The sequence below is a fragment of the Varanus komodoensis genome, unplaced genomic scaffold (assembly GCF_004798865.1).
Source record: "Varanus komodoensis strain SLA01 unplaced genomic scaffold, ASM479886v1 scaffold20_1, whole genome shotgun sequence".
Classification (NCBI taxonomy): Eukaryota; Metazoa; Chordata; class Lepidosauria; order Squamata; family Varanidae; genus Varanus; species Varanus komodoensis.
Window position 1 is genome coordinate 8,505,608 of NW_025335587.1, and position 17,845 is coordinate 8,523,452.

The 17,845-nt window shown below is 38.9% G+C and overlaps 1 protein-coding gene and 1 long non-coding RNA gene across 6 annotated transcripts in view; one reads left to right on the plus strand and one right to left on the minus strand.

Annotated features, from left to right (window-relative positions):
- NFIA (nuclear factor I A) overlaps positions 1–17,845 on the plus strand; it is a 407,074-nt gene that overhangs the window by 36,457 nt on the left and 352,772 nt on the right. The gene's annotated exons all lie outside the window — the stretch shown is intronic.
- Positions 1,939–17,161, minus strand: LOC123023590. The gene is made up of 3 exons (XR_006414766.1): positions 17,150–17,161; positions 11,824–11,830; positions 1,939–2,728 (listed from the first exon to the last, which is right to left on the minus strand). It is a non-coding gene; the product is annotated as an uncharacterized LOC123023590 (long non-coding RNA).

Sequence of the window (17,845 nt, forward strand, 5' to 3'; positions counted from 1 at the left end):
TTAGACTGTGATGGAGGAAATGGCACAGTTCCACACCATCTCGCTTCTTTGTCCATGACTGCTAATTCTATTCTTAACATTACTTCCTTTTCATGCTGTCACTGTCTTTCATTATCTTAAGACACAACCCTCCCGCTTTTCTGAAAAGGTGTCAGTTGATGCCTGTCTGCCCCACACTGTTGTCTTTTGCTCACCTAACACTTTACTTGGCACTGGGGGCGGGGGGAGCCCATTTGCCTTTTCAGTTAAGTATCTTTTTATTTCTTCATTCTCATTTTCAATAAGTTGGGCATAGGATTTAACTTATGCAGTGTGAAGGAGTCTTTTTAAATATGATCTTGATTCTGTCAAATCTTGTGAAGGAACTTAGATTACTCTTTGGCTTGGCTTAGGGAGGCTTCAGCTTGAATCTGAGGCAAGCGACAGTTCAAAAGCCTATGGCCTATCTGCTTGAGAGGATGAAAACAAGACTTAGATGCTCTTGCAGTTTGTCCTGGCAAAGCTCAATCTATTCTTTCCATCCTATTCCCAACCCTGTGATCTGACACACAGGTGGGATAGATCTGGGAACACGGTGTCCATATAAAATATGCAGTCAACTTTTTGTTTTATTTTTATTTATTTATCGATTTATATCCTGCCTTTTTCCTACAAAGGACTCAAGGCAGCTTACATCTCCTTCTCTATCTTATTCCCACAACAACCCTGTGAGGTAGGTTAGGCTGAGAGTCTGTGACTGGCCCAAAGTCACCCAGTTGGCTCCATGGCTGAGCGGGGACTAGAACCCAGATCGTCTGAGTTCCAGTCCCATGCTCTTAACCACTACACCACACTGGCTCTCACAACTTTTGGTTGTAGATGTTATTACTTTGTAAGATGAGAAAGTAGAGAAAATAAGGAAGTCATATTTTTAAAAAGGAAATAAAACAGTTCTAAATAGTCTTACAGTCTTATAGACTTATGACATTTCCTGTTTTTGATAAATAAAACACATGAAGTAGGTCTTATATGGTAAATTTGGGGGGGGGGAGGCTTTTCCATGACACATCTACTTTTGTCAAGTGGACAGGCTAGACCCTGACAAAGATAGATTCTGTAGGAGACAATTGGCCAGCCTGTCTTTGCATATATTTTAGCCCAGTTGTGTTTACATTCACTTGTAGCTGCTCTTGGGGATTCCAGGCAGAGATTTTCCCCAGTTCTGTTACTGATTGTTTAACTAGAGTTCAGTTTGAGGCACCACTATATACTCAACTGTGGAACTCACCCACGCCTATAGTATCCAAAGAATTCAGATCCTTAACATAAGACTTCAAAAACACAGTATTAGTATGTTGAGGCATTCCCCAAAGGCATGGAAGAGTGCCAGCCTGGTAGTCTTGTTTCCCCTGAATAGAAAGAGCAGTGACCATGGATGGATTAATGTCTTTGGTCCTGACATTATGGGGGCAGGAGCTGATGTTGCTCTTTGGATCAGGCAAATTGCATTCTAGAGTATCATCATCATCACCACCATCATCATCCAGAAGCCCTGTTGCAAGCTTTGGACCAAAGGCTCATGATTTGAGTGCTACAAAAGTAAGAACTATCCTAGTATCATCTGAGATCACATGCTTAGCAGTAGAACTAAATTTTTGAGATTGCTGCTGGCTGGCTGCTGCTTTTCTGTTCCTGGTGGTGGCCGTGGCTGTGTGGAATGGGCCATTTGCCAGATGTGATTAAGAACATTTCTAAAATACTAGTGTGATTCCAGTGTGGCACAGGAGTTGGACACAACTGGATGACTCTGGAGTAGGGGGTTGAAGCGGATAGCTAATTACATAACACTAGAGGTTGTTTAAGAACTTACTTGACATTACAAAAGTAAAGTAGAACAGAGTAGTGACTTTGCCATTGTTTTAGTGACTTTTCTCTAAGTTCCGAGCTCTTTGTGGCATTGTTTTCTTAACACCTTTCATCAATAGGCTAGACTAGCCACTGGAGTCTAAGATGTTTGGAGTCTTTGGAATGATCAATACTGTAATGTTCTCATTGCTCTCTCCCCCTTCTTGTGTTCTCTCTCTCTCTCTTTAATAATAAAAAAGCTTTTCCTGTGATAACCTGTTTGTTCAGATAATATCTTTTCATATTTGTGAAGAAGACAAAGGAAGTACAGTGCTAAGCACAGAATAGTTATTAAAAACAGTTGGAAAGCATATAAAAGGTTCCGTGTGTGTGAAAAATAGGACAGCTGTGATGGTCTATTGGGAAAGTATGTACAGATGGTGGTAGGGAGGAGAATGATGACTGCATGGCTGATAAATGAAATACCAGAGAGAGAGAGAGAGAGAGAGAGAGAGAGAGAATATGAATGAGAATGCATTAAGTTGGTGATTGCTGTAAATATATTTTTGGGGTACATCATTAGAATTCTTAGTCTGCTAGCTATTTGGCCAGGAAGTACAACTGTCTATACATATTTTGAGGTCCGATTTTGTTTACAAAATGAAGGAAATGTTTAATAAATTATATGCCATGTAATTATTAGAGAAGGTAATTAACATATGGTTTTCTTCACATTTAGAATGTCATGAGTTTGTCATAATGGTGTCCATAATACCTCACATAAAATAGTGTCTGAATTAGTCAGCGTTAATATGTGGAATTTTTATAAAGCAAATTTGTAATGTGTTGCAAGAGAGATGAAAAGATGGAATAAATGTGGATTTAGATAATTGTGATGTGAGAGCTTTAACAATCAGAAGAAGAAGAAATTACTTAAACTTGGTTTTTAAACACTGAAATACCTAACACATATTTTTGGCTTATTTAAAATATTTCTTGTGCAGTTTTCCACCAAATGTACACAGCTATATATGAAGGAATGCACATGACACTACTATTTATGCATCCCATTTAAAATGCCATCTTTATAACTGAAACAGGGTGAAGAAGAACTTGGCTAATGGAAAAGAAAGTTGTTTGAATTCAATTGTTCTATCCTGGGTCTTTTTTTTTCCCAAATATGACATCTTAGATTCAACATACTCTTTTGTTATTTTTTATAGGGAAGTAGCATAATTTCTTCCCTTGGGCTCTTGATAGGAATGTATCTTTTAGGCACTTAGTAAATATGATTAGATTGATCCAAAATGGTGTTGCTAATAGAGGAAAGTATGGTTGCTGTGGCTCCTACAGCAGTAAGCACTGAAACAGGAAGGTTGAAAGGCTGAGTCTGTTCCTCCTGTAACACTCTTGTAGCATTAGGAAATAGTTTGTGCATTTCCTGAAAAGTGGAGAATCACTCTTGCAGCTCACTCATGTGTTTCCTGCTTTATCAGATATAGTTTTAACATGCAAATTGGTCCTAGGGCTATATGCAAACCTACCTTGAAATCAGAGCTTACTGCTCTTTTTTTCTCCTGGAGTTGAAACCAAACTTTCGCCTTGGCTTGGCAATGCATTTTACAGTGGATAGAGTGCTAATTCAGTAGTCTGACTTGCCCTTCACACCTGGATTCAGGGACCTTTTCCTTTTAAAAAAACACAAACCAAACTTTTTCAGGTATAGCATTCTTTTGAACATTTGTCTGATACTTTATTTGCAATCATTCACACATATGCCCTAATACGAGAAACTTTTTAAAAAGGCCCTCCGCCGCCTTTTAATGGTTGGTTCTATCCCCCATGCTTTTAACATCTGCTGAGTGGACTCATCAAGAATTCTGGAGTGCATTTCCATCACTATGCCAATGACATGCATCTCTATGTCTCCTTTGCTCCTTATCAGGTAAAGGTTTTTATATGCTAAACCAGTACCTGGCTGTAACCGTGGACTTGATGAAGGTGAATAAGCTGAAGCTCAATCCAGACAAGACAGAGCTGCTGTTGCTGGGTGGTTCCTCTGAATAGGTGGTGGGTGTTCAGCCTGCTCTAGACATAGTTGTACTAACCATAGTTTGGAGTAGCTTAGGAGTGTTCCTTGATACATCTTTGTCACTTGAGTATTAGGTGGCCTTGGTGGCATGGAGTGCCTTCTACCATCCTTGGCTGGTGGCCCAGTATACCCTAATTTCAGTAATCTACTCTCACATAATCTCCAAGTTAAGAGTACATAAATGCACATGGTACTGCCCTTGGTCAGAAGCTGCAGCTTGTACAAACCATGGCAGCCAGAAGCCAGGGGTGGGGCAGAAGGTCTGAACGTATTACACCAATTCTGGCCTGCTTGCATTGGCTGCTGCTGTGTTTCCAAGTCCAATTCAAGGTGTTGGTTTTAACGTTTAAGGACCTGCATGATTTGAGGCCGCAATATCTGATGGAACACATCTCCTGACCTCAGTCATGACAGACCTTACAGTCTGCATCTGGAGCCTTCCTCCAAGGGAGCCCCAAAAAGAGGCAACAAGGAGGAAGTGGGCCTTTTCAGTTTGGGCCTGCTGTGGTGTCCCCTCTGTGGCCTGCCTAGCGCCAACAGTATCATCTTTTTTGGCACCATGTCAACACTGCCTTTTATTCCCAGGCACTTAATGGCATATGATGGGTTATGTCAGCTGTTATGTCCGGTCTTGTTTTATTGAAAATGCTTTAGATGTTAAACTGCTTTATATTTTTGTATAATTGAATTTGTAAGCTATTTTAAAGTATATTTTGAAATTTTTTACTGTGTTTTATTTTATCTTTTTCTTGTATCTTTTTGTAATTTGATTAATTGCAGTGAACCTCCCAGGGAGCTTCAACTATCAGGCAGTATAAAAATCAATCAATCCTGAACCAGCAAATCCTCTCCTTCACAGACTGCAGAGTAGGTCTTCCAGTTGCTCACTGTCATTTCCCAAGCATCTTCTTCCATCTGACTAGAATCTTCAACCTAGTAAAATGAATGTATCTGTTCCAGGCCCCTTGAAACTATATTCGGAGCTATTCTGCTTGTTCTGCTCTCTCCCTTTACAATGTCATTACTACTACACATGCCTTTGACAGTAACAAAACAAGGCCTCAGGTACATTGTTGCTTCATGGAGGCTGCAGAAAGTAAATACTAAGCAAGTTATATACAGGACCTTTCTTCACAGCAACCCCATGGGTGTGTTCTTGCAGCTCTTTTCACACTATGGGAGAAGAATGGTACTCTGCAGTCTAGTCCTGCTGCAGCACTTCTCCATGTCCATGCAGATGCTTGCAAAAATAGCATTAATTGGAGAGATTCCAATACTCTTTTACAACTATATGATACACAGGACCCTTTCTCATCAATGCTGAATGTGCAGTGTTAGGTAGGGGAGAGGCATGGCCAGCAGGCACATCAACGATTGGGCCATGGTTACTCCTCCCAGGTTTTCAGGTATGCATTGGAAAAATGTCCAGTCCCAATATGGTTTGGCTTGTTTTGAAAGAGGCCCACAAGATATATAACACTACTGGTGTGTGACATACCAGGCCATAGAGAAAAGCCAGATATAATTATTTCAGATATAAAATTAATTTTATTAATTGAAGGATTTGCAATCCATCGAGCACCTTATAGATCAGTGAAAGCAGGACAGGTTTCTAATCTGAAGAGTCAACACAAGGGGTCAGGGATGAAAGGGGAAACATGAAAACTCAGACACTGACTCTTCATGGTATAAGGTTTTTATCATGGACTGCCATTAACAACAATTGTCTGTTGTTGGTCTTCTTGAGAGCAAGAAATTACTCTTCTTTCCATTTAGCCAATGGAATCAACCTGATGCAGTGGTTGCTGGTGGACTCTTGGGGAGACACAAAGTTTTCTGAGCCTGGCTTTTCAGAAAGGCTGCTGTTGGTCCTGTCTTCACCACAGCCTGATGGAACAGCTGATGGTTGAGTTATTTCAGTTACACCATTTGTCTATGAGTGACCAACCTGTGGCCAGAGTCCCACAGCATTAGTGACTGGTGCAGAGGGCCGACCTGCCTCTCATGTGCTTCATTGTGGTTATCTTTGAGAGTCATTAGGAACTACTTCTTTAAAAATCCCCAAAACAAGTTTCCACATTTATTCTGATTGTCTTTCTGGATTTAACGAGCTGGCTGGAACCTGTGACTTACTTGCCAGAATGACTGACTGCAACAGAACATTAACTTTTAATCCATTGGTGGTGAGTTTGAGTCTCATGAGTTTTTGCTGTTGTGATCCTGTCTTAGATGGTTAAGACAGTCTGTCTGCTCCAGCCAGCAGTGTTGAGGTCTCAGGCAGTGCAATCCTGTGCATATCTACTTAGCACTACCCTCTGGTTTCACTGGGACTTCCAAATATTTCTGTTTAGGATTTAGCTTTTGCATTTGGTGAGCTAATTTATGGTCAGCCCTATCTTTACCATAATGTAATTTGAAGCACACAGACAGAACAGATTTTTTGTAATACTTTTGAAGCAAAATCACTGCAGACTGCCTTTCTTCAGTTCTCCCTACTGATCCATTACTTGGTGCCCCTGTGCACAGTTTCAGATACAATCAGTAGATGAAAGCATTTTCCTTAATAATAAATAGGCTCTAGTAATGCTGCACCTTTCTGCAAACAAACATGCTGTCCAGCCGCATTATGAGCCTTAGTGATGTCATGTTCTTCATCTCCTGTTTCCTCTCTGTGTTTTGCTTTAGAGTGAGTTGCTCCACAATAGCATATTTCCAGCTCCCTGCCTTACACCTGGAAATTGATTGCTTTTGTTTTAGCTTGGAATTCATCCAGAATTGCACAGTCTTGCCTGCCAACATGGCAGTTCAATATACTAATGCATCAGCTTTAGTGTTTTGACTTTCTGATCTCTGGTACTCTGAGTTCAAGTCATAGATAGGAATTAAATGGGTGAGTTTGGAGCAAGATGCTGAGTTTCAATTATGGGCAGCTGAAGTTATCTTGTTAACTTTGTAGTTTGTATGTTCACAATTGAACATAGGATGAAAGATGTTCTTTGGCACATGGAAGCTGCATTTTGAAATGCCAGTTTGGTAGATACTGTAAAACTGAGATGGACAAATGGCCATCTCAGCAGATATTACTATCTGCTCTGATCATTTCCAGCAGGTAGTCAATCCTAGATGCACCAGTGAAAAATAGAAACATCTTAAAGCATAAGTCACCAATTAGAGTTTCCATTAATGTAATTGACCTCAAGCACACAAGAATACAAACACTTATATGCATTCTAGTACTCCTGTCCTAAGAACAATACACTCAGCACAGGCTTCATGAAGCCCACATTGAAATGAGGTTGCCTGCTATAATTAATTATTGGTTAATCTTTTAGTTATTTATATATTAAGTTTCCTCAATATACCTGTATGCAGTTAATAGGAAGATCAAGTGTATATCTTCATGCATTTTGGGGGCGGGGGGATTACATATTATTTGTAATCACTGTTGTACTTAAGGAACTTTAAAATTGCATGGTGGACATTAAAAAAATTGGGAAAATAATAATGATAGCAGTACTTTATTTACCAGTCCACATTAGCTTCTGGGATGCTAACTTGTAGCACATTCATGACTCACTGATCTACAGGCTGAAGGTGGCTCAGATGCCACTCATGTGCCCATATGCTAACAGAGAAGCTTGCTGGCCTACAGAAAGCCTCAGGGGAGTAAGGCTTCCACCAGCATGAGATTCTCTGTTGGAATGAAAGTCCCTCCATTTCCCAGCGAAGTTTCAGTCATTTCATTTCAGGATTGTTCTCTAAGTGTGGTTTACTTTGTAGTAGAAATCAGTTGATGGTGGTGTTAGGTGCAGTCTATTTCAGACTGCTGGTAAAGGATACCATGGATCAGGGGTCTCAAACTCATGGCCTGCAGGCCAATTGCTGGAAAGGGAGGGGCCCTGCGGCCTTCAAAGTGCCGGTGGTGCCCGGGCCGGCCACGGGATGAGCGGCCCACCACCACTGTGGTGGTGGAATACTTGATGCAGCCCAGCCTCACCCAAACTCTACTTCCAGTGGGCCCCAGGCAAGTTGAGTTTGAGACCCCTGCCATGGATGAATGCTCCAAAATATCATAATGCTGGCATGCAGTTAATTGAATTCTTTGCAATTAGAAAATTAGCATAGTTAATTAGTACACAGTTCTTGGCAAGAAATATTGTGGAATATTTTTCCTTGAGGTGCTGCCTATTTTCTTGCCAGGAACTATGTACATGGCATGTCCCTATTTCATCCGTCTACTTCACTAACTCAAGATTGTAAGCTGCATTTTTTGACCAGACTTCCAAAACATATGATCCAGAAGAGAGCAGTTGTAATAGTGAACAAGGCTTGCTGTTGTTACTTTGTTTACATAGTGATCTTCAAAGTCTTTTTGATCAAAGATACAAACCTGGTTTCTTATACTTATAAAGATATGACTATGAACACTGTTGTGCAGAAGAAATGTGAGTGTGGAAAAATTGGCATTCCCAAATATTTGTTCAGTTTCTTAGAACTGTTTCTGTCAAATGGTAATTTTCAAAGGGAAATTGCTAATATTCAATTGTCCAGCTAATGGTATCCAGCTAATATTCTCATAACTGGCTAGTGATGTGTGTATCTTGGCTGTCTAATGAGGGAGCAGTGGTAGGTTTTAAATACCTGCTCTGAATCTTGTTAATTGTGGATTTACCATACAGATGAGCAGTTGAAGGGACTAGTTATAGTGACAGTAGTTGGGATGGCCTACAAAATGACTGAGTTTGCCTTTCTCTTGTAAAATATCTGCTCCGATTCACTTGAAGAGCATCCCACAAAGATTAGAAGGCCCAGGTTCCAAAGAACTGTGAACTTCTGTCTAAAAGCTTGTGAGGTTGTGGACTTTTCCTTAAACAGCGCCCCACGCCATGGTTGCTGAAAGTTCTGAAGTCAACTTATGTTATGCCATGGAGGTCAGCTGTGCAGAGACCAATTGTCTTAGCATAAACCATTTGCATGAGTCAGTGCAGCTCTTGACATCTGAGACAAGATTTTTAGTTGGTTGGCATTTTGAAAAATGAGTTCATTCTAGCCAAATCCTGACAGTATTTACTGAAAATTCACATGGCTTACAAGCAAATTCCAAGTAAATATGCTTCTTACAATTTAATGTAAGCTAATTTGATTTCTTATCCTTCATCTCTCCATGTGCCACCACAGGATCAAATTCAGAGTTGTCTTCCTATAGATGGAAGATGCTTTCTGTTGCAAACTGAAGCCATGCAAGAATTATGACTAAGCCAAGTTTTTTTGAAAAGCAGAATGGCGATAAGATAATTTTTGCTGTTTCAACTTTCCACTGCCATTTCCTATGTGCCCCATCTGTTCTGAGGTGTTGGGGGACTCCTGAACACAATAGGAAGTGGTGCAAAGGACTGTTGAGGGATGGAGTATCAGTGACAATCACCTTCCCACTTGTAGGAATGTTCTGAGTAGAAATCTGTTTGAGGAATTCTCATGTGGGTAGGAAAAAAGTTGGATCAAATGCATAGCTGGAAGGAGAAAATGTTTATTGTTCAGCGTCTAAGAGAGATAATTTTATGCCTAAATAGTCAAAACCTCTATCCCAGAAGGACATTTTCTACAAATACATTAGGAAATTTTAAATTGATGTACATGGGATAAAAAAAGCTCCCAATTTCAAGTACAAGTTGATGGGATCTGAAGTATTGGTGACCGACCAAGCAGGGAATCTTGGGTTCTGGTTAACACGCCTAAGTGGATATCAACTTAGTGTGCAGGTGCTGTGGAAAAAAAGGCCATCTCCATGTTAGATATTTTAGAAAGGAATGAAAATGAAACATGCCGATCCTACTGCCTTTGTATGAGTTGCACTTTGGTGCAGCCACACTTAGAATATTGTATACAGTTCTGATTGTCACACCTAAAGAAGGGTATTTCAGATGTGGAAAAAGTGAAGGCAAAGGCAACTAGCGTTACATTGCATTTGTATCCCACCTAAGCAAACCAAGGCTTACACAGTTGTCCTTTACTCTGTTTTTATTCTCACAACAATAAGAAACCTGTGTGGTAGGTAAGGCTGAGAGTGAATGGTCCAAAGTCACCCAGACATGACCAAGTGGAGAGTGGGACCCAGATCTCCTAGATCCCCAGACCTTGGACTCTAATGACTAGCCACACATATGAAAGGGTTGGAACTGCTCCCCCTTGAGAAAGTGTTTCAGGCCAGATACGGCACAATTATTCTCTGGAATTCACTTCCATGAGTTGTAGTGATGGCCACCAATTCAAATGGCTTTCAAAGAGGATTGGACAAATTCATGGAGGAGAAGGCGATCAGTAGCTATTAGTCCTACTGCCTATATACTACCTTCTATATCCAAGGCAATATGCCTGGATATAACACCTGCTGGTAAGCTTTGGCAGAAAGCTGCAGTTGTATCCTGCTTGTGGGATCCTGGGGACAGCAGGTTGTGCACTGCATGAACAGAATGCTGGACTAGAGCCACCTTGGTCTGATCCAGCAGGGTTCTACTTATGTTCTTATAAGGTCTCATACTATTTACAAATAGATATATTTGGTCATACTTTTTTTTAGATTAAGGAATCCAACCAGGGCATTATGTACAGTGCTAAACTACTGATTATACTTGTATAATCTATGCTGTTGTATTCTGAAGGTAATTTTGAATGCACGGTGGTGGGAAATCCTATTTACTGTTAATGGCGGTCTTGCCTTCTGAGTATATCGATAAAGAATGGGATGATTTTTCCATGCCATGTATTTGGATAAGTTCATGTAAATTAGAAGCCTTCTTTATGAAAGTACAAAATGGGAATCTAGATAATATAAGAATTGGGGTGATCACATTATTTTATTTATTTATTATATTTATATCCTACCTTTTCCAAGGAGGAGTCCAAGGCAGTTAACATAACCTTCCTCTCCATTTTATCCTCATATCAACCCTGTGAGGTAGGTTAGGATGAAAGTCACTGACTGGCTTAAAGTTATTCAGTGATCTTTATGGCTGAGTGAGGATGAGAACCTGGATCTTAGTCCAAGAGTATGTACAACAGATGCTTTTACTGCAGCTGAATATCTGGTACAAGCAAAAATGGGATCTAGATGTTACATGATTGTTCCTTCTTCAGTCTGTCTCCCCAGGATAAAAGTAAGCAATGGCTATAAATAAAAGGAAGGCTAGATTTTGCTATAAAATCAAGAGGAACTTCCTAAATATTCTAGCAATCAAATGAGGTGTTGATCAATAAATCTTTAATTTGAACCTCTTTGAGGCTGTCAAATAAAAAATAAAATGAAAGGACATTCAACTCTCAGTGAAACAGCTGAGGGTTGGACTCCTCTACTGGAGTCTTTCAAGCGTTCCACAATAGAGAATTACTTTACAGTTACCTGATGATGTGATGCTTTGCTGGGAGGGCTGGGCTGCTTCACCTTTAGGTGCTCAGCAAGCCATAAAATAGGAGCTTCTTGAGCTTATGGTACAGTGCTTGTAGATATGGGCATGATACTTTACGGTGATTACAGAGTTCTCGTGGTGACAAGGAAAAATGTTATGGGAATGTTTTTGCACAAAGTAAATATAATGCGACTTATACATCAGTGCACTTACATAACACATGTACAGCATTTTTGAGAGAACTATGTGAAGGCAATTTATTAAGGCTCACTTCCTTTCAAGATGAAGCATGGAACTATATTTTAGGTATTGATCCACAAAAAGGATTTTCATTTTAGTCATTCTATAAAAGTGCTTCTAATTGAACCAGTGTAGTAATTGAATATAAACTTTTTGAAGCCTGAAGTTTTTAGATTCAAAGCCACGTTTAGCAATCTGAGTATTTTTTAAAATTATTTTGTTATGTTATACAATAAATTTAAATCCCTGAAAGGAAGATGAAACATTATGTCTTTAAGCACAATATATATAACATTTAATATTCTAACAGTGGAATTCAGTTTAAGGACATTCTTTAGTTGAACAAAGAGGGAGAGGGGAAGATTTCATTACATTCAGCACAGTATGAGACTAAGTCAAAGTAGTTTTGGTAATTAAATTCAATTGCCATCCATTAGACCAATGGAATGAGATGAATCTACTATACAGCTGACACAGCACAGGTATGCAATTTGGCTAAATGGCTATTTCTAAACTGCAGCACACATTTCTCTGCTTGTTCTCTCTTTTGTGAGTTAGAATTTCTGCACACACTCTGCCCCTGCTTCCAAAAAAAAGAGAGAGAGAGAGAGAAGAGAGCCTGCTGAAGGGCAAAGATATCAGTTTAAATAATCAGCCCCTAAGGACTATATGATAGCAGTGAATCAGCTTGAAAGTGTGTACAAATTTAAGCTTAAAAGGTATGGAGTCAGTGAAGAGAGACATAGGGTTTCTGGTCCCATTATCTGTTTCCCTTTTGATCATTAATTGATACATGTTTTATTTATCCAAGGGTCTGAGTCAATCTTTAAACTTGCAGGAATGAAGTTCTGTTGCATTTAACAACCCAGTATCAATAGTTGGGTGTCTGCCTAATTATGGGAGATATTACTTTTAAATGTAAATAGTAAGGTGATATATTTGGCTTCACTTGCTCTTTTAATGTATGCTGTATGCCAATATGTGGAATTTCTCACTCACTTGGAATTACAGAAATACCACTCAGGAACTGGCCAGGTCAAAATTTTGACAGCCAACTAGCCTATCCTATTTCTGAATGCAGATTTGCACATCATCGTGCCAAGAGGAAAATTGGCTAAAACCAAAGGGGACATTGGGGACTGACACTTTAGGAAGAAATAACATAGCAGTACCTTACACTGGTTTAGTAAATGCAATGATCACTCGAACTGTGTTATGTCCTAGAATCCATGAACTAATACATAGGAATAAATGTGATTGCATTGTGAATGCTAACTGCCAGCATAGTGGTGTGTTGGAGGAAAAGTCAGTATCGTTCTTGCATGAAACAGTTAGCTGTCAAAAGCTGGCAACCATGAAGCCCAAATATGTATGCATAGCCCTATCTCCATAGAGAATTCGCTGGATCAAAGACTACGCAGTTGCCTCTACAAAATATGAACATGACTGAAAGATATATTAGATGTTCGTGTCAGCTTATTTTAGAAGTTGGCTAAACTAACACAATACCCCTGAAAAGCAGAAAGAACCTACTGAAAATTATTCACTGAGAAATGCCGTGAGCACTCAGTATTACTGGGATATTTCTCTTTTTCCTGAGCTCTCCCCCATTCTGGTCATTGATGTATTCATTAGTTGTTTGCAACACATAACTTGTAGGCATGCTTTAACCTAACAAGAAATGATTGCAACAGGTGTGACAAAAGAAAAGAATAATTCCCATACTTAGTTGTTTATTGTAACCACCCTGCCACTTCCTCTATTTCTGAACACTTGTAAAAAATTAAATGAAAACTGAAAGAAAGGCATGAAAGATTGCAAGAAGGTGCAATTCTCGGTCTGTATGACCATCAGAAAGGAGATTTTGTTTTCTATTAACTACTGTTACTATGATTAATTTAAAGGGCTGCATTTTACTGAACAGCAGTGTAGATGATGGTTGTTAACCCATATTCAGTGGTATTTAAGAGTGTGTACACCATTTATCAAAACTTTCTGTAGCCTCTTTCATCTCATTAGCATCTCAATCTCTATTCAGTAGTTAATGTCCGTTACAGCAAGAGTGCTTAGTTCTTGTTTTCAATAAGCCAGTTGTAAAATGTCAGACTGTCACTTGCAATATAAAAAAGCAAAAATGATGATATTTGAAAAAAATGTTACACCTCATAAAAACAAATTGTAAAGACATGAAAGTTATCTTGGTATGTTTTACTTTTCAGGACTTGTGCAGCTGTTTTAAATACCAGTTGCCTAGATTCCCACACTTTCTTACCAATGGAGAGGTTTACACAAGCATAATTTAAGTTACAATTACCCTAATTAACATCTTATTTGCATAAATACTTGAAAGCAAAGCAACAAAGAATTGCCTAAGAAGCCGAACCCCAGTAGAGAAGCATATTGCTTAATGTTTTAGGTTTATATCTTTTTCTTTCTTTTTCAAAGAATGAAGTTATGTTGTTAATACTTTTATTACAATCTGGACGTTCCTACTTTAACTTAACTGTTAAATTTGGTGTGAGTGTGTGTGTGTTTGTGCGCACGAGTGTATGTGGATATCTCCTTCAGAATTAAGGGCACAATTATTGCTTTTTTCCCTGGAAAACAGTATTCAGAGATGATAGCAGCTATCTTGTTGGACAAAAATGGTGGACTTTCGTATTCTTTTTCTAAGTAATTTAAAATAATTCCATCGGTACTAGTCTATTTTCAGTCAGATCAAGTAGTTGGACCATGAGATCAAGTTTGAAATCTCTTCCTTCTACAAATGTTCATAGAAACTGAAGTTTAGCATTTTAAATTGCAGTACAATGGAGTTATTTTCTCCTTTCCCAACACTCATTCAAACTGACATGTTTACAGCATTGTGGACTAGAGCCTACTGTTGATTCTCCAAGTGTTTTCAGACTTCCTGAGGTTGTTGCAAATATTGAACCCCACCTATCATATATCCTTACTCAGATTTGTTTTTTTCCAAAAACAAAGGATCACAGGCTTTAGCCTGTAGAAATGAAACTGTTTGCTGCCTCTGGCTGAAAAGATGAACTTAGAAATGGTTTTTTAAACTTATTAAATTGAAATATGATATTCTTGAAGAGAACAATTAGAAGTGGTTACAGATGAAAAATGTTTTGGTGTTTAATAGAACTTTGATCTCTCTTTAGTCCTATGAATCGTTTGTGATAGAAGGCTCTGAGATATCTCTTTCCAGAGTTTCAGTGTAGCTATATAAAGATTAATGATCATTAGCACAAATTTGATCGTATGACTTGCATTGAAATCTTGGGTATTGTGTACACTTCCCAGATGCTATAAAACTATTCATAGTGTTTCATGTTACTTCGGAATCAGGACCTCTAAAACTTTATCAGAAGAAAGGCTTGTTGAAAAGAAGAAAATCAGGGGCACACAGCCCAGTGTAAGCCTTCCTGCACCTACCAGGCAAGGTTGTCCTGTAGAGAGAAGAGCAACTGGGGCAGCACTCTGGCAGGCTAGGAGATTAGCACTCCACTGTAGTGACTCATCACATTAAGCCTCAACAAAGGCCGAATTCACACATGCCAGACATCTGTTTGAATAGCTGTTTGTAGCATAGCTGCACGTGGATATGCCATTTGTGTGAAGTGGTTCCCCATACCGCTCAAGACTTGCAATGATGGCAAAACTGTCTGAACTACTGTATGTGGAGAGCAACTTCACAGGAATATCTTAATATGTGGATTCATGCTTCCACATACGTGGTACAACTAGCCAGCAGTTGTGGGGCTGCTTTTGGTAACTAGACTGAAGCTCACCCCATCACTCCAAAACAGAATGTGGTTGGCAGAGTTCACTCTTGTCCTCCAGACATAGGATAGAGCAAGAAATACCCCAGGCAAATGAACAGCACTTCATTGCCATCAGTCAGTCAATCAGTTGGTAAAGCCATGCAGTTTTCAATCCTGTGTAGTTAAAACATGACACTCATTCTTTTTACCCCAGATAGATACAAAACATTCATCAAGTAATTCTTACAGAGGCCCACTGATTCTAAAAGATATTCTCTAATGAAATCTGTTTGTCAGCTTATGAAATCCTGCAACATTGAAAACCAAGGCTCTGTTGTTTTTAATATCATCCTTAAAAGTGGTTAAATGGTTTTACCAGATAAATGGAGCAGTTGCCTTCTCTCTATCTTCCTCCCTCCCCTGGATTTTTGCTCTCATATGTTAATGAAGTATTGATTATTTCCCCAACCCTTGAGAGCGGCCATGTAATTATTGCCCTGGTTACATTGCTTTTCAAAACTCTACTTGCCATGTGGACTGTCCTGAATAATCCACTCACATATGTTTAAGTGCGATTAATTCTGTTAAAAGTATTAGAAAAACCGGATGGATTAAGAATTGGGACCTTAGTATATTAAAATACAAATGTTTTAACATTTAGAACTTAATTTGAGCTTACTTTTTAGTCTACCTGAAGAATGCTGTTTTGTGCTGGAATAACTTAACACTCATAGAATCATAGAATCACAGAATAGTAGAGTTGGAAGAGGGCATGAAGACCTTCAAATCCAACCCCCTGCTGTTGCAGGACACCACGTTATACCATCCTACTCAGATGGCTGTCCAGTTTCTTTTTGAATGTCTCTAGTGTGGGAGAGCCAGTAAGAGAGAAAAACTCCTCCAGAAGTTTGTTCTTAATGAAAATTATAAACCACTGTGCATACACTTGGACCACTATTTAAGTGGCAGTGCCTTAGAGCAACCAGTCATGTATTGTTCTCCACCCTTCATGTTTTTGATCAACATAGTAAAAACTAAAGTTTATAGTGAATTGATAATAAACTGAGCTAAGCTGCAGTCTTCTTCTTACATGTCATTGAAAGCTCATAACTGATCTATTGTGCTATAGGTATGCAGGATGTTAATTTAGAATATTATCTTGCTTACATAATGGTAGTATGCTGGTCATATAATGAGGACATGTATGATCCTACCACTGAGGCAGACCACTAGAAAAGATGATATAATTACACTGGATTGAATGTTCCAGATTCATGCTACTTACACATAGAATTACAGTACAGTTCTAAAATGAGACAGTATTTTCACTGACTAAGAAATTCTTAATAGAAATATATTATTTACACTATTTTCCCAGCTGTTTGAAATACTGGATGAAAAATTACCATATATGTCTAGATACTGTTAATATTAAAAGTGTATATAAATTGCAGGCACTTTGAAGACCAAATGCTTATAGCAGAGAAATCAAACGTATGAGTCAATGGTCATCAAAGCATCTGTTTCAGAAATTTTCTGTTTTATATTTAGGACTTGAATTTACAGTTAGTTATGTCCCTAAAGGAGCAACCCAATGCATGTTTAGACAGAAAAAAGGCCTAAAATTTCCAGAATGCGATAGCTGTGTTAGCTGCAGTATTCTGGGAATTGTAGGCCTTTTCCCGTCTGAACATGAATAAGAATGAGCCTTAAAAGAAGAGAACAATTTTCCAGGTTGGCCAAGTGTTAACTAAAGCAAACAAAGTCAATAGATGATTCTGTGCAGGAAGTGTTCACAAGCTCCCTGCAGTTCTTGTTCTTACACACCATTATCATGTCTCAAATACAGACTTTGTTAACCTTTTTGACAGGGAAGTGCACAATCTGTCTGTATATCAGGAGTTTGCACATCTTCCAGGTGGGGGGAGGTGAATTTTGGATGTGACATTTTTAGAGATGAAGAGGAAACGTGGGAAATGTCTGCATCCTGTCTTGTGCAGCAAGGTAATGCCCAAAGCAGCTCTTGGCCTTGAGATAAACATATCAGAAAGGAAATTTAGAAGGCAAGGCATATTGGTAATTGAGCCACATAATGCAATACTGTGATTTGTAACTTGATGTGTAGCCACAGAGAAGCAAACTGACCATGTAGAAATTATTCTTGTGGCCTAAAAGTCCTGTGTTCAAATTCTCCCTCACCACATATTTGAAGCAGAAAGTTGGTGAACACATGGGAATATAGGACCTGCAGGAGAAAAGCCTCGACTCTGTTCTGAATTGTAGTTACACTTTTATTTGAAAACTGATATTATTTGAAGTGGAAACCTCAGTAAGTAATTGCAGATTTTAAATTAGAGTTCTGTATGATACCTAGTATGCATGTGTTTGTGTTTGTTTTCAGATATTTGAGGGGGGTTGGGAACAAGCTTCAGGGACTTCTCTATAACAGGGAAATGCAGAAAGTAGATCACCAGTTACTTTGGATTTCAGCTCCCAGAAGACCCTGTCAGAATAGTCAA